This window comes from Rousettus aegyptiacus, unplaced genomic scaffold (assembly GCF_014176215.1).
Source record: "Rousettus aegyptiacus isolate mRouAeg1 unplaced genomic scaffold, mRouAeg1.p scaffold_m13_p_7, whole genome shotgun sequence".
Lineage (NCBI taxonomy): Eukaryota > Metazoa > Chordata > Mammalia > Chiroptera > Pteropodidae > Rousettus > Rousettus aegyptiacus.
The window spans coordinates 84,755,765-84,778,579 of NW_023416310.1; the positions used below are offsets into that span (position 1 = coordinate 84,755,765).

Genomic DNA, 22,815 nt, shown 5'->3' on the forward strand with positions numbered 1-22,815 from the left:
CTTTCAAAATACCTTTTATCTACAATAATATATTTATTCAAGTGAAATTTCACCTGGGAGCCCCATCTGAAAAACAATTCAAAAAACGAGCACATATATTAGACCATTTAAAAAGCCTTGAACAAATTTCAAGAACAGGAGTCATAAAGATCATCATCTCTGACCAAACGGAAATTGAGTTTGAAGTTTATAAACAATAGAAAAAGAGATATGTCTCTATGTACAAGTATTCCTGCTAATAACTGAAAGGAAGATAGATTTAGTATTTTCCTACTCTTCATGATTTAATGGAGCTAAGCAATGAGCATGGAAGCCTGCTAACATGACAGAGACCATCAGATACCATGTGCCTCCTGGTAAAAGAACACACCGTCACCCGTAAAGGAGTCTCACCAAAAAAAATCACATCTAAATCTGATCAGACCTTGAGATTTAACTACCAAGTTACAGGAAATACAGAAGAACTCATTAATGTACACCACAGAAATGCAATCAGCAAAAACCAAAGAGTTGGATACTAAAAACCTAAATCTTCGAAAATAAATTGAGGGGGAAAAAGGATAATAAAATGGAAAAAAAATAAGTTAATAAAGAGGTAAATTAAAAATCTCCACCTATTTGGACATTTAAAAATACACTGAGCCAAAAAATTATTACGATTTTTCAACCTAGAAATGAAAAAGCCACTGAAGTATTACAAAGGTTTTAATTTCTAATAAAGTAAACATTGATAACTACAGCCCATATAAACAAAAAGCTGTTTAGGGTTCACAATTATTTTTTTTAAAAAAAACTAAAGTGTTCCTCAGACCAAAAAAAAAAGTGAGAAAACCACTAAGGATTATTACCAGCCATGACGGGTCCCTTTCTTCCTGTGATCTTATAAGGAGCCATTCTTAATGGGATTCCCAGTGCCTACAAGACCTCGTTAGAGTAGGTTTTCAGTCTTTAGCTCAGGGAGCTGGTTTTCAGAGACCTGAGGGACATCTGACCAGAGTTGGCTTGTTTTCTCCCTAGCATTGTGGCCCTTCTGTCTACTTTGTTTATTAATTGTTTTCTTTACTCTTTCCCCCCCCCCCCTTTTCTTGTTCACTTTTTCTTGTTTAGTTTTTTCTTCCTTTTTATTTTTTCACATTTTTCTTGATCTCATTTTTTTTCTTTTTTCTTTACAGTTTCCTCTTTTTTTCTTTCATTGCTTTCTTTTTTATTTATCCCTTTTTCCATTTCTTTTTTTTACTTCATTTATTTTTATTTAGTCTGCCATTGTGTTTTGACTCTCTTTGAATGGGCAGTTCATCAGGCATTGTTTGAAAGTGAATTTTTTTTTGAGGTGGCCTGGACCAAGCTTCTGACCAGCTTTCCCCAGGTTTAAGCTGACCTGAGGATACCTTTCCTCTGAGCCCAGCTATAAATCCAACATCTTCAGGGCCTCTCTGTCATCTCTGCTGAAAAGGGGACCCATGTTGGCATCAACCTTGAGACCACCGATAAGAGTGCCTTTGCCCTGGTGAAGTTGGGCTGGCGTATCCTAATGAAGAAGAGGTAGCCATGGAGATCACTGACATGACCCAACAGAATTCCTCCAGCCTACAGACGATCCCACAAAGTAAAAACCATGAAGGCTACGAATCATCCCAACACTCTGAGATTAATTGACGTGACAGAGTCTGAGGACAGAACTTCTTGTTGTGGAGAGTACCCAGTGGTTCATGGCAGTATGCAAGAAGAAGAGATCCAAGCCAAATTCTGCCAGACGGTGTGTGCTAAACAGTAAGAGTGCCAGATGTTCATTGTCCATGGAGGCTCGAAGACAGAGAACCAGCTCTTGGATGCTGACTTGAACGTTGAGTTTGAGACTTTGACTTCAGCAACAAATTCACCTTCAGCAAGAAGCTGGATACCCTGTGGGGCAGCCCCCCATCATGCTGCCCTGGAACTCTCCCAGGGCCGAAAGTACAACAGACCTGCCATGGCTGTGTGGAGGCTGGGTCAGTGGGTCTCTGCCTTTGATGGACAGAACTTCAGAGAGCTGTGGGAGGAAATTCTGGATAACCACACTCCCTTAGACTTGCATGGAATATTAAAACCTGCTCAAGAAATGTCTCATTCTCAATCCCAGCAAGGGAGACACTTCAGAGCAAATCGTGAAGGGTCCATGGATGAATGTGGGTCATGAAGATGAAGAACTAAAGCCTTATGTCGAGCCACCCTCTAACTACTAGTATCTCCAGACTGAATTGATTCATCCATGGGGTACACACAGGAAGAGATCCGGGACTTGCTGACAGGCCAGAGGTACAATGAGGTGATAACTACCTATCTGCTCCTGGGCTACTAGAGACCCAAGCTGCAGGTCTATGCCCCCACCCTGAAGGCCAAGCCTTCAGCAATCTAACCAACAGCAGCACGCTCACCCCATATCACAAAGTACAGCATTACGGTCTCTGCCAACCCCACGCTTGGAGGTGCGGTGAGCCTGACATTCCCACCCTTAGATGCTGTATCAGTTTGCTCAGGCTACCATAACAACATATCTTAAACAACGAAAATTGATTTTCTCAAAATTCTAGAGGCTGGAAGTTCAAAATTAAGGTGCTATCAGAGCTGATTTCTAGCAAAGTCTCTTTCTGGCTTGCAGATGGCCTCCTCGTTACTGTGTCCTCACATGATCTTTTTGGCACCCGAGTCTCCCTATGTCTCTTCCACTTATTAGACCACTCGTATTATGAGGGCCCTACCCTTATGGCCTCAGGTAAACTTCTTCACTTCTTCAAAGGCCTTTTCTCCGAATGCAGTCACCTTGGGGGTTAGGGCTTCCACTTATGGAGGAATGGAGGCAGATCCTGAGGAGGATCAGGGGACAGGGCAGAAGACCCCTGTCCTGCCCCCTACCCTTCCTGGAGAGGAAGAGCACTACCCCTGGCTCCTGTGCCAACAGCAACCTCTCCCCCAACACCAATCGGGACAGGAATTCCCCACTTTGGGGGAGAGAGTCAGCTGGCTTCGGCAAGGCGCCAAGCACAAGGGCACAGACAGCCCTATCACGCCAGGGTCCATGACCTCCCGGGCTTTTGCTTCTGCTGCAATCACCTTGGCTTTGCCCTGCCAGCACCAGAAATCCAAGACAGCAAGGGTGGAGCCCAACCAGGCCTCGGGCTGCATGCCACAGAGGCTAACTGTCAGGTACTGAGCCCAGAGTCCCCGTGGCCTCCTCCTCCACCCACAGCATCAGCAGCAATGCTGGGATCCCAGATAGAACCAGTTTCCCCCAGGGTATATCCAAAGGAAACTCCAGACACACCGAGCAGCTCCAACAGGTGTGAGGCCAGATTTTTGCCCCGTGTAACGCCAGCCTCTCCCTCTGCTCTGGCAATAGTCATGGCCAGCACTGGGCCACTGGGGGCTCCTCCTTCCTCAAGATATCCTTCAAGTCTATAATGGAGATATCTTTGCTTCAGGTTTGCCAGAAAGAACCTGAAGGAGCCTAAAAACAAAGATTTAATAGAGATGCTCAAACTTGGAGAAGCCAAGCCAAACACTACACTTTACGTGGAGTATGAGGACCACAAGCTCCAAGGAGCCCAACGAGATGACAAAAAATTGGGCACGGTGCTTCACACCGAAAGCTGCCAGTGTGAACTATATAGGAAACGGTGCTACTGTGTGTGCAGAGGCACACTGGAAGGAAGGTGGAGGTGTGCAGACTCCACAGTGTCTCTCAACACTTAAATGCAAACCTAGCTCTTCCACGGCCCTCAAAAGCATTGCCTCCTAAATAACAAAAGAGCTTGAACTTTACAAGGCTGCCAGATTTTTAGGGCAGTGAAACTACTCATTATGACATTATAATGGTGAATACATGTCATTATATGTTTGTCCAGGACCCATAGAATGAACGTGCAGCACCCAGAGCGAACCCTAATGTCAACTATGGACCATGGGAGGTTTGTTCATGTAGGGTCGTCTATTGTAACAAGTGCACCACGCTGGTGGGGGACATTGATAATGGGATGGCCTGTGGAAGGGGAGGGGAAGGGGTCCGACCCGGAACAGACTAAGGAAGGGTGACTTCATCACATGTCCGGTGGTTGGCAGAACAGTTGGTGTTGGGGCCTCCTCTGGGCCCCTTTTCCTTGCTCCCCATGTTTTCTCACCTTCTGAAAGGCCGATCTGGGCTTCACCATGTGATGGCAAGAGAGGGCAAGCCCGATGCACAAAGCCCAGTGCATCACATTTCTTAATGCTCCTTTGACCAGAGCAGGTCACATGGCCAAGCCCAGATTCAAGAGGTGGAGAAATAGACTCCTCCTCATAAGGAAGGATGTGAAAACTCGTGGCAAAGGGGAGCACACTCTGGGATGGGAGGGAATTACAGCCATTTTTGAACTTGCCTAACTCTAAATATTTAAACAACGATGATGTGAAATCATATCCTAGGTAGTCAGTGACTGTAAATATATAACTTAAATAACTAAATCCTTAAATAACTAAATCCTCTGCGGTTTGATACTAAAGGAAAGCTTTTCTACCAGTAGCAAGTTTATAGACCAGCCCTCGGTTTTGCTCTTCACAGAGCTCTCTTGTGCAAATCTCTTGTACAAATGGGTCAACTGAGCTATTTATATAAACATACTATTTACATCAACGACTCCCAAGAAAACAAGCATACCCTCTCTCCGAACTCCACCCAGACATGAGGTAGGCATGCATAATTTGAAAACACTCAAATGAACCACACAATTTTATAGTTAGAAAATGAAAAATATGTAACTGCTTTTAATAATCCAAATTCCAGAACACACCATATTTATAAAATGGAGACATGGTTTTTAAAACTTCAGAAGCACTAAGCAAATACTGGAAAGATTTCAGTGTCAGGAATACCATGAGCTCAGTGGAAGCCATTTCTCTTTAAAAGAGACCCTGCCCAGTCAGAGAGCGCGCATCCCTGGGACAGCCACAGAATATTCTCCTGGCTGGATCTGCCCGCTGGCTGGTTGGTGCTTGGCAAACTGACAAGTGTTTTGCATTCAAAAGGTCAAGCTTTGATTGAATCTGCCCAGAGCCTTTGGTGAAGGGGGCCTTGCCACTCATGCCTGGGTGCCTTGGTCTGGCATCTGTCCCCTGCCCCTGCCATTCTGACAGGTGTGGAAGAAGGGACCCAAGTTCCCACCAGCCTGGGCTGTCAGTGCAGTGACAGCAGCCCTTTTGCTGAAGGTCAAGCTCTAATTCTTACTCCAGGGAACCTTGCTTTTCTCTTTCTCTATCTTATTGTTTGTATTTTTCTGCTACGTTATAGTCTTCAAAATATTTTCCCTTTCACACTCCCATTTGAGCCTCTCCAATAGAAGAGAGGTGTCACGGCTATTATGAGTTTCCCTTTTGAAAGAACAAACTGAGGCATGTTGGGAGAAAGTATAAAAGTGGTTAAGAACAAAGGTTCTGGAGTTAGACTCCTGCCAGGTACCAACCAGGTAAACTTGGGAAAATTATATAATCCCTCTCAGTTTTTCTATATATAAAATAGAGATGATAATTTTCCTATTTCATAAGTTTTTTGTAAGAACAAAGTATATAACATAAGTAAAATGTCTGGCATATAATAACAGCACAATAAACCATCAGTATGTTTTCATTATTTGTATCGCTTCTGTCATCACAAAGCTAGTGAACAGCAAAGCCAGGACCAGACAGCACACCCATGGGCCTGAAAGCCACACTACCTACCTCCGTCTTTCAATAAAGTGGGGGCTTGGGATGTTCTGCTGTCCCAAATGAAAAGCAAGCTATCCCACGAAGCAGTCTAGAGGTCTCCACTAGATTCGTCTTCCTAAAAGAAAACTTCTCCCACAGCTTTCTAAAACTTCAGAAAAGAACCCTAAGGCCCTGAAATCTTTTAATTACTTCCAAAAATCATCTACTACCAAAAACTGGGTTTGTGCTCAGAATACTGCTATCCTTCCCCTCCACAGCCTGCAACTCCAATCCAGGAAAGTCAGTATTCCCAGGGAAATCAGCCTACTGATAATCAAAGTGCTTGTTTATAGCCGAGAGTTTCAAATCTTTCAACTAACCTTTCATCAAATTTGCTCGAAAATTCCCAAATTTTAATTTTTTACGTTATTTTGCCTCCTCTATCTCTGGGTAATTATCAATAAATATGTTAGTGACCAGGGGAAAGTTATAAGATACACAACAGGAACAAGAAAGTAAAAAGCTAACAGCCTACGTTACATAGTAATCAAGCTGCCAATCCCTGAAGAGTCCACAGTTGACTTTGCCCACTATAAAGAAAATTAGAAATGTGTAGTTATAGGATGCAAACACAAAGAAAAGCTTAGAAGCAGAAAAGAATTAAATTTGAAATGAAATAATGACAATATAGAAAAATATTAAATGTGAAAGAAAATGAAGAAAGTCAGAATCCTCAGGAAATACATTAAACCATGGCTGTGAAAGACAAAGGAAATGGAAGAAAAAAATAATATAGAAATCCACCTTCATTGTTTGTGTCTGACCAAAGAACAGTATAATGAATCTCTCACTACCATTAAATTAAACACAAATGGCTTTTGTTTCTAATTAACATCTGCCTGAGTCAAACGTGATGTGTCAAAGCCTTTTTTAATGCCCTTCCCATGCCACAGAAATATAACCAGAATGAAAGAGTATGGATGTTTTTCAATAGCTTTCTCTAAAGTAGAGGCCAAACCTTATAGAAGGTATATGTGAGAGTCATTTGAATTCTAAATGCATTTTCAAGAACCAGCTCTATTACAGTGCATAGCAAATGAATCCATAATGAGGAGATATTCCAGACCAATTGTTTCCAAATTATGCTTTTAAATTACCTTCATTTCTCTTTTAAAAATATGCCTTGTTATTTTTAAATAATAAACCCTTGACTTTTCTGGCATCAAATTACATCTCCAATTTCTATGGTTGCTCTCTCTTATGCTTTTATGCACCAGCATGGCCACACCAGACTCAGACTCTATCATTCCTAGTAAACTCCTAATATCCTTCCAAAACCAGCTCAGATATCACCTGTCTGTAAAACCTTTACCAGCATTCCCTGGTGGAGTGAGCAATTAATTGCTCCTCCTCGGTGCTCCAACCAACCTATGTCCATGCATCTATGTTATACAGGTGGCCTTCAGAGGGAATCTTCTCTTCCAATGTCTGAATTCACCAGGGTAAGGGTATGGCCACAATATCTAGATTGTATTAATAATCAAGTAACAGAAATCTAGGGGACCTGCCTTAAATTTAAAAGGGTGGGGAGGCGGGGTATATATCATAAGAACATGAGAAGCGCATGGAATCCAAGCCAAGACCCAGGAAGAGACCAATATAAGAAACAGAAAATCATCTAGATTTCGAGGTTGCTCCCATATTCCAACACCAATTCACCCCTATATCCGCTCTGCTCTTTAATCACTACAGACGGATGTTTCTGTTATCAGTTTACACAACAAAAGAGAAGGATAGCGGTGGAGGGACTCAGCTCCACCACAGTTTTTGTACCAACAGGACAGGAGTCCAGCCATGCAAAAAGAATCCCTTATTGTCTCCCCTTCGGTCCCAATTCCAAATTCTAGTGAAGGAATCAATTATCCAGCTTGAATCAGGTGTCCACAGTGATCCAATTTCCTAAGTTCAGATGGTCAGAGCTATGTGGTTGATGTTTTTTGTTGTTTTTTTAATTTACTTTTAATTTTTTTAATTTTTCAATTACGGTTGACATTCAAGATTATATTAGTTTAAGGTATACAGAAGCCTACGTGGTTTAAATGTAATTAGTGGGGACATAGGAGAGGGGATCAAGGAGAAAGGAGAATTATTGTGAGCAAAGCAGACAGCCCAAAAGGTGACTCCTACCCACATTTTGTTGAACAGAAGGGAGGGAGGGAAAGAAGGGGAAAAGGAGGAGAGGAGGGAAGGACGAATCCAAATCTATTTGGGGGCTTCCTCGTAGTGATAAGAGTCAAACCAGAAGGTCAGGAGCTTGGCGAGTGCCTCCCTGGGGATGCTCGTGAAATCCAGGGGTGGTGACATCATTAATGGACATGTGACGCAATGAGTATATGCGAGTAATCACTGATGCGAACTCTGACCTTTAAGAATATGTACGCTGATCAATAGCATGGATCTGTAGCTTAAGAAAAGTCAAAAATAGGCAAAGCGGACACTGAAGAGCCCCAAACAGAAAAAAACATATCCCTGCTCAGTGGCATCTGCTCCAAACCTCCCAGGGGTCTGTGGTCTTCATGTTTAATATGAATCAAAACCAGGCAGGCAGAGGAGAAACACATGTGTGCAAATGTGTGCTCGCTGCAGAAAGCTAACTGTCCTTTGGACATCGGACTATAATAAGATTAAAGCCTTGGTGTGGTCAGGGCTTCCAAAGTGTAGTCCACATCAGAATCTTAGCAGAGAAATCTGCATATTTAATGAGCTCTTGAGCAGCCTCTTGGATACAGCACCACTGTATAGTAATGTGATAGGCAGCCCCTAAAATGACCCCCAGTGATCCCCAAGTTACGCCCTTTGGTAGTCCCCTCCCATTGGATCAGGTTTGGTCTGTATGACCAATAACATATACAGCAGAAATGACAGTATGACACTTCCAAGACTGATAAGAGAAGATGGGCTCCCGTCTTGAGCTCTCTTTCTCTCTCTCTTTCTTGCCTGCCCTCAATCATTCTCACTTTCACTCTGCTTCTCCCTCTCCCTCTTCCTCTATCTTTTCTTACATCACTCCTACTGGGGGAAATCATATCATGAGCAGCCCTATGGAGGGAACCATGCAGTGAGAAACTGAAGCCTCCTACCAACAGCCACATGAGTAAGCTTAGAAGTGGATACTTCAGAAACTGCTGCAACATAATTAGAGACTCTGAAATCAGAACCACTTGAGTTAGCCATTCCCAGATCCTCAACGCTAAGAAACCTTGTGAAATAATAAACGTTCATTGTTTTAAGTGGCAATCTTGGGGGTAATCTGTTACACAGCAATAGATTATTAACACACACAGCTAGTCTCCAAAGACTTGCCCCTTCCTATCCCTGGTGACTGTTCTATCAAGAGATGAAGTTTTTTTTTTTTTTTCCTCCACCAATTAAATCTGGGCTGCCCTGTGACTACTTTGAGCAATAGAAGGCTGCAGAAGTGACATTCTGGAACTTCTGAGCCCAGACCTTAAGGGGACTAGCAGCTTCCACTTCCTACCACTTGGAATGGGCCATTCCCCCCGACTGAGCCCTACAGACGACCACGGCCTCCCTCCGACACCATGCAAAGAAAAACTGCCCCGCCAACCCGGAGAATCGTGAAAAATTATGATGACTACTGTTATTTTAAGTCACTAATGTTGGGGGGAGTTTTTATGTAACAACAGATAACCAGAACATACTGCCTCAGGATAATGAATTTTATGAATGGATTCTGAGCACCAGTCTATTAAATGAGGTACAGATATCTGTCCAAAGAACATATCCAGGCACAGAACTCATGCCATATAAGATAGCCCTGCAGCTGGCATCTATCTCCTTTGTATCCACTGTGACGCTGGGTGTCTACCACTTCGGCTTTTCGACATTGGCTCCCCCAATTTCATTCCTGCTTCTAATAACAACAGGAAGCACGAACATTTACTAAGTTCTTCAAGGTGCCAGGCACTGACCTAAGTACTTAACTTCTTTTAATTTATTAACTTATTATAGCAACCCTAAGAGGTAGGTGCTACTGTTAGCTGCATTCTCCATATGGGCAAAGCAGGGGCTCAGAGAAGTGAAGAACTTGCCCAAGCTCACAGAGAGCTGATCGGCGGTGGAGCCGGCAGGGGGAGCTAGGCAGTCCAACTCCACATCCATGTTCCTAACCGTTATGACACACTATCTTCAACCTACGAGGCAGATGCTAACGTTACCTCTGTTTTAGGGACAAGGAACGTGAGGCTTAAGGACAGTGAGTCTTAAGGGAAGAGCTAGAAGAAAAACTTCCTCTAACACCTACGTTCTTCAACGCAACCCTTTTCTGTATCTCCGCATTTGGAGAACGAGCAGACTGTAGCAGGATCCAGTCTTGTCATTTTATCTTAACTCTTCTCAGCTGTACCTTATCAGGTATTTTAAGAACGAGGGTGGGTGAATCACACACCTGTGGTGTATATTCAGAAGCTACTTAATTCTCCCGCATCCTTTTAGGAAGAGATCATCAGAAATTATAAATATGCCTTTGATTTCTTCAAATACTGGTAGCAGCTGGCTCATTTTAAGGAACTCAGAAAAAAAACATCATATTTAGAAGTTCAGAGAGTTAAAAAAAATTCAACAAAATTCACAGATCTGCCCTTAACCCCTCCCCCCATATTGTTCAAAGGTCAACTGAATAGCACCCCCTTATCCACAAGGAAAACATTCTGAGACCCCCAGTAGATGCCTGAAACCATGGACAGAACTAAGCCCTATAGATACCATGGTTTTTCCTATACATCCATACCTATGATGCAGTTTAATTGATAAATTAGTCACAGCAAGAGATTAACAATAACAAATAATAGAACAATTATAACAATACGTTGTAATAAGAGTTATGTAACCGTGGTCTCTTTCTCTCAAAATATCTGATTGCACTGTACTCACCCTTCTCGTGATGACGTGAGGCGGCGCGGGGCTGGCGTGAGGAGATGAGACCGGGCAAGGCGGCTGGCGTGGGCACTGTGGTGCAGTGCTAGCCCGCTCTGAGGGTTCTTTGAACACGAGCACTGTGACACCCCCACAGTGGACCTGACAACCAAGATGGCTGCTAAGAAAAGACTGACGCCAAGGAGCGTGCGCCGCGTGAAGACGCCCGGGAACGGGGTGCTTCACGCGAGATGGCGCGAGATTTCCTCACGCTGCTCAGAACGGTGTGCGCTTTAAACCCTATGAATTGTTTACTTTTAGACGTTTCCATTTAATATTTTCGGACCACCGTCAGTTGACCACAAGTAACTGAAACCACAGGTAAGTGGGGACTACCACATAACAGCACATCTGAGTCTTTGAAACAGGGACCCTCAAAGCCTGGAATGTTTACCATGTGGCCTCTTTCGGAAAAAGTTTGCCCACCCCTAGTCTAGTAAAATATATGTTCTACTGCATATTAACCAGCACTTTATCTATCTTTGAGTTATGTTTTAATAGGGGTTGATGCGAAGTGTTCTGAGAGCACCATCACACTTTAAACGTTCCCCTATACATGGTTTAGAGCTGCCATCTATATAAAGTTGAGGCTTTGCATTGCAAACAAACTATTCAAGCTATGGTTACTCAAAAATAGGAACTTTTATAAAATACTATGATTTTGGTTTTCTATCAGTCAATTCAATCAGATAACAGAACCACGAGCACTATTCCAGTATTAGGAAAAATCATTAAGTTTTTAGAAAATAGAAATAGGAAAGTTACTAAGTTCATTATCGAAATGATACTTTGCATAATTTTTGGAGAAGCTGAAGAAGAAAAGGTCTGAAAAGGGTGATTGGAGGGTCAGGAGAAAGTCACTAAGTAGCGTTCCTGCAGCCTCGCCTGCAGTCACAAGCCAGGGCAAAGTGGGGGAGCAATGAGGGTACAGAAAATCATGTGCTTACCAATATCTTCAATGGCATTGCCTGTCACTTATTCTCCCTTTGAAAAGAGTCCCATTTGCACCCATTCAAAGAACATAAATACACCCCCAAATTCTATCCTTTAGAGAAGTTATAATGATTTGCCTTACATTGGAGTGAGAAGGGTCCTCAGTCAAACCCACCATCATCCTGGTAAGAAGTTACAATGATATTCAAGTTTTACTTCTCCGCAGAATATCTTCTCTCACTCAGACTAAGTGTTCAACTCTCAACTTTATTTCCACTTTATCGACTTTGCAAAACTTCTGGAACAGTGATTGGGTGAGTGGTGGCTTTAAAATATGTTCACAAATTCACTGATGCATCTTCCACAAAATGTAGAGTCAAACTCAACCTCCTTTGATTTCGGGTTGACCTTGACTTCTTCAGAGGGATAGGATGCAGGGAAAGTGATAACATGAGACTTCTGTGGCTAGATCATAAAATGCACTAGAACTTTTACTGGCTTTTTCTCTCTCCTTAGAACATGCACCCCCTGGAGCCCTGAGCCATCACGTGCAAAGTCCCATTACGCTGAAGCCACAATGCTGGAGAGATGATTACATAGAGAGACTGCACAGAGCTAGAGAGAGATGTTTGAAAAGGCCTGGTTGATCCAGATGTTCCAGATGTCGAGCCTAGGCTAAGAGCAACTTTCAGATACGCTCACTCTCCAGCCTCCAAGCTGCCCCAGCCCTCACTCAGTAAAGCAGAAATGAACTTTCTCCACCAACCCCTGTTCAGACTACAAATTTGCAAGCAAAATAAATGTTGTTGAGTGGTGAAGTTATATGTTTTAGGGTAGTTTATTATGTAGCCATTGTAACTGAAACGGAATGAAAATTAATTGTCCAAATAAGTTATAGAGTTCTAAGTCAGAACACAGGTTGAGCTACCAAAGGTTAAAATGTGTATTTACCAATATATCACTATGGAAGTTTATTCATTCATGTCATTCATCTATCCATCCAACAAATATTTATGAAGTGTCTACTTGGCATGCTGGGGATACAGTGGCAAAGATAGAAATGATCTCTGCCTTGCTGGAACTTTCAGGCCACTGTGGGTTAGACATTGAATGAGTAATTTATGAGTGTTACAAAAGGGAAAGCCCGGGATACTTTGTCACTTAATAAGTCACATGTCTTTTCTGAAAATTTCTTCAAGATGCATTCTCTTTAATTAGTAAGAGTCATTTAGATTCTGACAAATTTCCAGTTATAGAGGGGGGGGGGGAAGATCAATTTACAAGCTCAGCAAATGCAGGTGTCCTGGGTTACAAGGGTTTATGGTGGCTGCTTTCTACTGTGACAGCTGTCCTTTCACTGGATCAAACATACATGGACAAGATGCTACTTGTATGCTTTCTCCTGTGCCTACTTCAAAATTATTTCCCATGATGAAACTATAAGATCACCTTGTCTAAGAAACACTGCTATACAGAGTGGCTGAGGTTGGCACCAAATCGAAATTACTCACAAGATCTATATTAGTAGCTAAAAGCTTTCTCATCAGGCTGCTGATAATGAAGTTTGCTAACCATTCTAGTGCATAAAGTAGAATTATGAAAACTGATTCAGTCTAATTATCAAAGGGTCGGGGTTTTTCCACTATTCTCAAAATGTACCCATCGAAGCAGCTGAAAAACTCGTTGTCCAGAATTTAAATTGCCTATTGCCAAGGCTCAGTGACTGCTCCAGGAATGAACAAAAGTGCTTAAAATCTCCGGACTGTTTGATTACAGGTACCCATCCGCCGTTTGCTCGATCATGTACAACTGTGCAATTAAAACAAATGGCGGCACATAAAAGGCTGACTGAGGTAGATTTGGCCTGTGGGCAGAGTGCCAGTCCGTTAGAAGAAAGTGCCAGGGATAGGGGTAAAACAGTGAACAGAAAAGACACGGGCCCCTGTGCAACATACTCTCTTGGAGCTTAGAGTCTAATAGGGGAGAAATACAAGTAAGAGGGCATCAATAATGCAGCACGTGAGAGCTGTGTTGCAGGCGAGCTGATCAGAGTGGCGTGGGAGCAGGGGAAGGGACCCTGAGAAGCAGCCTCTAGGCTGAAGTTCGTGTACAGTCAGCAAGGCCAAGGCGGGGTCACAGGGGGCGGGAGAAAGCGTGGTTCAGTCTGAGTCAGGTACAAGCTAAAATACACTAGAGACCAGAATGTTAGAAAAACTAAGAAATTCAGAATGGTCGGAAGATTAGGAGGCAAAGCGAAGAGAGATGAGACTGGACAGGTAGGGAAAAGGGTTAGCCTGGTCATGGAGGGCCTTATAAGTCATTTTAAAGAGGTTCGACTTCCTTAGATTTTGTTTCTAACACGAAACCGACATATTTAGTTAGCACCTCAAAAAATGATTTTAAAGAGATTCACTTTTATGAGTATCTCCAAACATTGGATAAATGAGAGAATCAGTTCTTCACGGATCTTAGGATAAGAAGACAGAGAACATGAAGTTCCCATTCTTACGCTGAAGGTTTTTTAATTCCAAAGACCAGCATCTGTTTACTCTTTAACCCACCAGGCCCTAAACACTCTCTGCTCAGCAGATGGGAGACAAAGGCCACAGAAAGCAGTCCGAAAGCTTGGAAAATACCAGCCTCCATCCTCAAGAGGGAATTAATCCAGCAAAAAGGATAAGGATTATTGTTTCTGACATGCACAAGAGTAGGTAAATACTGAGAGATTTTCTTCTGCACATAGAAAGATTCCTATATAGACATGTATGCCTTTTATTGGGGTCTCAGAAAAATCACGTGTTTTATAGTTTAGTATACGACACACATGAATACACTACCTTCACTTGGTAGTGACCAATTTTACTGCAGGCAGAGTGGTGCCACACCTGTAAATTTACTAAGTAATAGAATGACTGTCTCTCCTGAAAGTTGCCCTGTTTGCAGAAACAGCCTGAGCCAAGCGTAGGATGTCTCCTAGACAGAATGCTAGCTGTGTGGTACACTCAACAAGGTGCTAGGGGGTGACAAAATAGAGATGAATTAAATATAAGTGACAGTCCATTGAAAGCCCTGTCACAAGTCTGATGACACAGGGCAGGAGGGCTTCTGGAGCAAACACAATTCTGTGTCCCGGAAAAATCTCACACTTTGCTGAACCGCCCAGGCAAAATATAATTAAGAAACCCCTTAACTTAAAATTAAGCAAAAGGACAAGTGTATTGGAGTTTCTTATTGTTACTATAATAAATTACCACAAACTTGGTGGCTTAAAACTACACAAATTTGTTACCTTACGGTCCTAGAGCTCAGAAGTCCAAAATGATTCTTACAGGTTAAAGCCAAAGTGTCGAGAAGCCTGTATTCCTTCTGGAGACCAGGGAGAGCCCACTCCTGGCCTCTTCCAGCTTCTAGAGGCCACCCCCGTTCCTTGGCTCATGCCCCCCTTCCCATCGCTCTGTTCTGGTATCTCATCCCCTTGTTTTCACTCTCCTGCTTCCCTCTCTCCCTTATAAGAACTCTTACGATTCCTTTGGGCCCACCCAGATAATCCAAGATAATCTTCCCATTTCAAGATTCTTAACTTAATCACATCTCAAAGTCCCATTCTGCCATGTAAGGTAACACAGTCATAGGTTCTAGGGATTAGGACATGGGCATCTTTAGGAGGCCATTATTCCGCCCAGCACAACAAGAAGAGATCAGCCGGTAAGAATGAGAGCAAGACTCTGCTTTGTTCAAAATGAGCCCCAGCACAGGGCCTGGCTCATTATCGGTACTCAATCAATATCTGTTGAATAACTGAGTAAATGATTAAGGAAATATACAGGGTGTACTGCTTCCTGTGATAACTCCTCATGTGAATAAAGTATGGACAGTTCCAAAATCTGTAATGTGCTGTCTCATTCATGGGTACCAAGTTTCAGTTTGGGAAGATGAAAAGGTCTAGAGATGGATGGTGGCGATGGTTGCACAATCATATGAACATACTTAATGTCAATGAATTGTGCACTAAAATGGTAAGGTTATAAGATAGATAGATGATAGATAGATAGATAGATAGATAGATAGATAGATAGATAGATAAAGTAGGTGGGTAAGGTAGGTAGATAGACAGGTAGATAGATCCACACTAAAAGAATATGAAGGACTAATTAAAAGAGTCAGTAGGTCAAGATAACAATTATACAAAAGCACTTGACCAAAACAGTAACATATTACTTAAATTGGTATCCTTCTTGTAATAATTCTCTGACAAAAAAGGTGTAGAATATCCTCAGTCCTAGGGCTAAGTCTTCTCATTATTTTGTTTTCCTCTTAATGCATTAGAATTTATCACAGGGCATGTTCATTAAGCCAAATGTTTTCATTATGGTTTCAAGTTACATTAATGCAGGAGAGATCAGTTAAGCAGGTAGATTTCTACTGGGGTCTTTGGGTGGTCTATTTTTCTGAGCGTCTATCCTCATTTGTCGACATCATGATTTTAAACTCACACTCACACAAATACTCTAAGACACATACAAACATGCTCACACACACACGCACACACACACACATGCACACACCTGGACTGGAGTCAATATCCACTCGGGTTCATAGGTGAAAACCAGACAGATCGCTTGGACAGGCTTTCCACAGACTCAACAATCAGGATGTGAAGTGACTTTTTCACTTATTTATCAGTTCATCTGGGCAAACTACAGACACAGTCTCAAAGAGACCATTCTCGGAATAGATGGCCAACCGTTATTCCAAATAACAACTAGGAACCAATTAGAGCCAACCTCTTCAGTGGGGCTTATTACTGGTGCTAATCTGTGACTAAAAGAGTCCAATTGTGAGGCAGGTTAGCAACCCCAAATAACACACCCGTATGGTTTATGAGGCTTCTGCCAACACCTTCAGGCTGCTTTAATTGCTTCTTCAGGGCTGGTTTCACACAGAGAATGGAGTCATTTCCAACGCTCTAGTCTAGTTCTCGCAGCATCAGATGTGGAAGGCGGTGAAGAGCCCAGAAAACCGGAGTCTTTCTACTAAACCTAGAAGAGAGATATTTTTAAGTGACATACACAACATTGCACAACTAAAACCAATAGAACAGAACCTAGAGCCCAAATCTGTCTTACTCTAAGTCTACCACATCCCTGCTACATCACACAGAGTCAGACCTCAGGAAAAAAACTTGCCAATATTTGTCTTCAACCAATATTGTGCAGTTCTTCCCATATCCTGGCCCCCTTTCAGCAGCCATCTCTCTCATGCTCTTAGGGTACTCCAGTCCCCCTGTCACCCACACCTATTAAGAAAGAAAGCAAACTACAGCCTAGAATCTACTGGGTGCTTCCTCTGTGCCTGGACCATCACATGTCTCATGTGCATTTAACATGTAAAATCTTTTTCTTAAATATGACTGGTGCTCCTGAGGTCTAAGAAGACATTACCAAACCAGAGACTGAGTTTTAGGCCTTTCTAGTCCACCACATTGCCTTTGGGGCCATGAGTCCGTCTTCCCTGCCTTAGTGAAGGTCAGTAAGTAGAGAACATACTGACTTTGTCACATAAACGAAGCGCGCCAGGGAGGGAGTAGAGATAACAGAAGAACAACAACAAGCCTTTAACCAAGGGAAGAAAGAAATTTTCTATCAACAATGCTCTCTTACATTTTGCTTTCAAAGAATGTCTTTATAGCAACAAAGACTCTATGAAATACATTTGCGTTGGAAAGCACTGAATGCATCAATCTTTCTTCTGCGTTTTCCATGCCTTGGGTTGAAGGAGCCTGGCAGAGATTGTTCCTTCCAGAGTGAAGCTAACTGTAATCCTCAGAGATATATAAGGAAAGATGCATCCAGAGTCAGCCTTCATAGCATCACAAAGTCCTCTCACTCTAACCTCCATTCAGAAACTAGGCTAGATATTTCCTAAGAGATTTGCTCACAAGAGGTTCATTATTTTTTTGAATGAGGCTTGAGTAAAAATCCTCCTGTAAAAACAACCTTCCCAGCTTATTTCCTGTCTCAAGATCTCCAGGGCAGAGTCCTGACTCAGGAGGACCCCTTTGCAAAGTCAGGGAGGGAGGGGTGTGGTGTGCAGGGTGAGAGGAGTTTTTACAGAGATTCAGGTCAAGGAGCAAAAGAAGATTCAAACTGGATCTTAATTTTTCTTTTCCCTTCCTTTCTATTCTTTTTCTCAGCCAGTAAAACCACCCAAGAGATTGCTGAAATTCTTCTATAGGCCAAAAAAAAAACTGAAAATTTGAAAGGAGGAATTCTAAACTCTTAATTTTCAACTTTGTAAAAAGAAATCTCTTTCTCTTAAATTAAGCAGAGATGCAAGCTAATGCTACCCATCCACTGGTAAACGACCTTGAAAGAAAGTGATCTAGGCAAAGGAGCAAGGAGGGGAATTTGTTCTCCTTTGCAAGTGATGGAAAATGACACAGTTGGCAGACAGTTAGCCTCTAGCCTGCAACCTAGGACAATGAGTGAGTTAAAGAAAAGTCCCATGGATGAAGTTAACGCACAGAAACTCCCTCAGTGGGCTGTGTGTACTTTCCAGGGAAGTTGGTGCCTGAGCTTGAGAAGAATCGGAGTCAAAGTCAACGAACAGCTCCGAGGCAGAGCTAAACCCATCAACAGTGTGGTTTCTGTGCCTAGCGCTTGAGTTTGTAAAATTTAAAGAGTTAAAGAGAAAAGCTAAATCTTCCTGGAGAGCTTGTTCCTGTTCTCTTGCTGGTTACAGTCTTTGAAAATCCCAAGCCAAGTGTTCCTGGTGGCTGGTGCAAGGAACAGTCAGCTTCACCTGACTGACACCAGGCTAGGGTCAAATCGTGAAGTTAGCCAAAGCCTTGTGGTGGGACTGGAAAATAAAGCCCCGGGGTTCCCACACTGGTCTCACTACCAGCTCCATGGGAAATCAACCCTGGACATTATTTTTCTTCTCTGCAAAACGAAGGCTTCAATGAGATCATCTCTAGCATTCCTTTAAGCCTTCACAATCTGGATTTCTAAATCTGTCTCTAGTCCCCTTCTATTTCCCTCTATTTCAAGTCTCTCACCCCGAGTTTTGTCACAAGTACTTCTATAAATGACAAAGTCTATAAATGTTATTCCATTTAAAACACACACACACACACACACACACACACACAGCCAAGAGGATAAAGTACTATTATCTTCATTTAGCAGATGTTGAAACTGAGAGATTAAATTACTTGCCTAAGATCAAAGATTAAGAAGAGGCTCGTGTCTGGATTTGAATCCAGGACCATCTGACTCTGAAGCTCACATTCTCCTTGCTACACCCTGCAGTCTGCCTGTGAGCCTGGGCCTCTTCTATGAGTCCCATGGCAAATGGCTCTTCTACTCAGCTTGAAACCCTTATATAGTGATTTTCCTGCCCATCAAAGCTTATTAGTCCTCTCTCTCATTTCCTCCAGTAGGCACAGTTTAGCACATATTTTCTTTCTAACTGGTAGAGAACTTAGTACATACCACAACCCTCTTACAAAAAAGAGGAAGAAGCCAAAGACAGAGAAGGCAGCTTATTCAATCTCACAGAGTATTTACAAGTAAGGCCCAATATTTGACATATTTCATCAAAACCCACCACTTTTTAAGCTATCACATAACGTCACTGACCACTAAAATAACACTGAATTTTCTAATGTATTAACTCATGGATACTTTAAAAAAAAAAATAAGATATGGTTTTATCCATAATAAAGAGCATACAAGTTTATTTTGGACAGTTTGAAAACTAAAGCCAAGTAAGACAAGAAAGAAATCTATTCATAATTCACCCAGGAAAGAGCACTGTTCATTTTATCAATAGTTTTTCTTTCTTTTCCTTGGCATCATTTCATTTTTATTTGTTTTTTAATAAGACTTACTCTTTTTCTGATTATAAAATGTGTGTGGTCCACAATGAGATACCACTACACGCCCACTGGAATGGCTAAAAATTTTTTAAAAGACTGACACCAAAAATATTGGTAAGACGATGGAGCAATGCAAACTTGCTTACATTGCTGGCAGGAGTTTAAAATGGTACAACCTCTGGAGTAGGGCCTGGCAGTAGAAATCCTACACTCAGGTGTTTACCCAAGAGAAAAACGTATGTCCACAAAAGGATCTGTATAAGAATGTTTATAACAGCTTTATTTATAATAACCCAAAACTAGAAGTAGCCCAGGTGTCCAGGAGAGTGGAAATACAAACAGCAGTATATTCAGACCATCCCCAGATACACAAAGAAACAAACTACTGATACATACAGCGGAATGGGCAGAACTCAAAGACATTATGTCAAATAAAAGACGCCTTACATGCTTATAGGCTATATACTATATAATTCCATGTACATGAAATTCTATAACAAGCAAAATTAATCTATGCTAGAAAAAAATGACAATAGAAGTTGCTTTTGGGACAGGGATTGACTAAATGCAGGAACTCTCTGGGGTGACGACAATGTTCTGCATCTTGATGAGAATCTGTCAAATGAACACATTTGTCAGAACCTACTAAATGGTTTATAGGACTTGTACATTTCATTGTATGTAAATCTTGCCTCTTAAGGAAAAAAAGTACACAAATATAGAATTTTAACAATATGCATGAAGTATTTGAGCAGAAATGTACTAATGTCAACAACTTACTTTGAAACGCATCAAAAAATAAGATGGATTAAATAAAGGAATGGATATATATGTGATAAAGCAAGTGTAGTAAAAGGTTAATTATAGAATCTAGGTGGCAGGCATATGAGTTTGCACTGTAAAATCCTTCCAAATTTTCGGAAGGTTTGAAAACTGACCTAATAAAATGTCGGTGGGGGTAGTTAAAAAAATGTAGAAAGTGTGGGAAACTCAAAACATTCAAAGAAAATACATCTCTCCCAAAACACCACTGACCAAGAACAATATTGAAAACAATAGTGAACTGCTCTCAATCCTTTTTTCATATTTATGGGTGTGAGTGGGTGTTTTACAAAATTAGTACCAAACAGATTTTATGTTCCAGATCATTAAATATTCGTCAAAAATATTGCATTATAATTTATTTAAACATACGTTGACTATTTTAGGTTATCTTTCAGTGCCATAAATAACTTTGAACGTGTACAAGTAAATATACATTTTGCCTAAGGCTTGACAGCCATCTAATGTTTTTACCGAAAGGAAGTGTTTGTCAAGGCAGTATGGCATTGTGGGTTAAAGAGTAGCATGGGTCCAGCTCCACCACCCACTTCTTCTGTGCTCTAAGGTAGTACATGGGAAGTGCCTACCACTGTGCCTGGCACACGGCTAACTCCCAATAAACAGTAGCTATTATTATTTCACCCAGTCACATTATTTGTGCACTGTGACAGCTAGTTAAGGATATTCCTGATAAAAGAAATATGCAGGGAGACATAGCAAGAACCATAGACATAACAAAGACCATGTCCAATTTGACTCACCACCACATCTTACACAGTCTCAATCACATAAGAGGTGCTCAATAAGCTTGAAAAATGAGTAAGGAATGAATGTATAAATAAGGGGGTATCTACCTGGCTTTAATTTGTGTATGTGTGAGGCTATCCCCAACCTCCCTCAGAAGCTTTTCCTGCCCCTGAAAGCAGCTGAATACATCTCTCCTTTGTTAGCTGAAATTATGTAAAAGACCTTAATTAACTAGGAAACCAGAGTTCAAAGTCTGGCTCTATCTCTAACTAGTTGTGTGTCTTTGGACCAAGATATTACTAATGACATTCCCATTTTTCTATTAGACTGTTACAATAGTCTCCCATAAGGGAGGAGAATACAGCATGTCATTATCCCTCTTGTTCAGATGCAGAAACTGAGGCCCAGAGAAATGAACTGATTTGTTCAAATTCCCACCTCTAACCAGGCAGCAGCCAGGTGAAAGACCTCTTCAGGAACTTATGGCTCTAACGGTCTTAGACTGCAGCGTTTCCCTCTGGTTGCAAATAGGTCCCCCATAGCACTGTCCTTTGTGCTACATCCATCTGTACTCACTTCCCTCCGTGTTCCCTTCCCCAAAGCCAGCTGCCAGAGTGCGCTGGGGATTTTGGACGGCAGAGGGAGCTGCTGAGCCAAATCGAGCTTCTCCAAATAAGGAAGAGAAGTGCCTGCCTGCTCCGACGCAGCTTGGGTTCCCCAAGCCATCCTGAGTTTTGGAAAAATTCTTTGGTCTAAATAGTACAAAATATTCTAGGGATCTAGAGTATAAAATATAATCCATGAGGAACATGTGCTCTGGTCCTAGCTCTGCCAAAAACAACTTGTCTCCCCAGGAAAGTCCCTTCATTGAAACATAAAAAAGTCCTAGCTCCGAGGTTCTCAAATCTGGCTGTACATCAGAATCTTCTGGGCTGCTTATAAAACACACAATCCAAACCTATTAAATCAGAATCTCCAGGGGCGGAACCTGGAAATCTATATCACAACTTACGATCCCAGGGCTCTGTGATGCACAGATGTCTTCGGGAACCACTGAACCAGAAAACTGAATTTTTTTTTTTCATTCTAAGATTGAAAACTGAAAATGTGTCGACCTCTCTCCAGCTCCCGTAAAATACCACTGCTTTTATTTCTGGTTTATTGGTAACTGACGGCCTAGAGAACTGTCTGAAGAACGATTTGAAGGCAGCAGTACAGTAGAAATAGAAGATGACCCACAAAGGTGAGACACAAACGTTTTTACATTTTCTAGGAGCCACTTAAAAAAAAATTAAAAGAAACAGAATTTTAAATAAAAGAATTCTAAACTATGTTCTATTTAACCAAATAAATGCAAACTATTATCATTTCACTTGTAATCAGTACAAAAAATCTTTGCAATCATTTATTTTCTTTAGCGAGATTTTCCTGATCTGATACATCTTTTACCTGTACAACGTACATCATTGTGGACTTGCCACATTTCAAATGCTCGGTAGCTACCTGGGACCAGTGGTTACCCATATTAGACAAGAGCTGTAAAGCCACATCAACAGGAGACAGTGTAATTATCAATCAGCACAGTGAGCAGGGGATTGCAGGGAGGTACAGATGCTATATAGTTGCCATCACTGAGTAGTGCATGCCAAATGACCTAATTCTAGTTCTCTGGAGATCAGACAAAAGGACAAAAAACAGCAATGACTCAACCTAGGACTGATTCTTGGGGAGGAGACAGGAAATCC

At 41.8% G+C, this 22,815-nt stretch overlaps 1 protein-coding gene and 1 pseudogene across 1 annotated transcript in view; one reads left to right on the forward strand and one right to left on the reverse strand.

Moving 5' to 3' along the window:
• Positions 1-322: 322 nt before the first annotated feature.
• LOC118605524 lies at positions 323-3,729 on the forward strand (annotated as a pseudogene).
• Positions 3,730-6,382: 2,653 nt separating this feature from the next.
• The window catches only part of LSM11 (LSM11, U7 small nuclear RNA associated), a 137,048-nt gene continuing 120,615 nt past the window's right edge, over positions 6,383-22,815 (reverse strand). Inside the window, exons 10-11 of the mRNA XM_036225031.1 lie at positions 16,492-16,661; positions 6,383-10,791 (exon numbers count right to left, since the gene is read on the reverse strand). The gene's annotated coding sequence lies outside the window, so the exon portion shown is untranslated. The remainder of the gene's footprint in view (positions 10,792-16,491; positions 16,662-22,815) is intronic.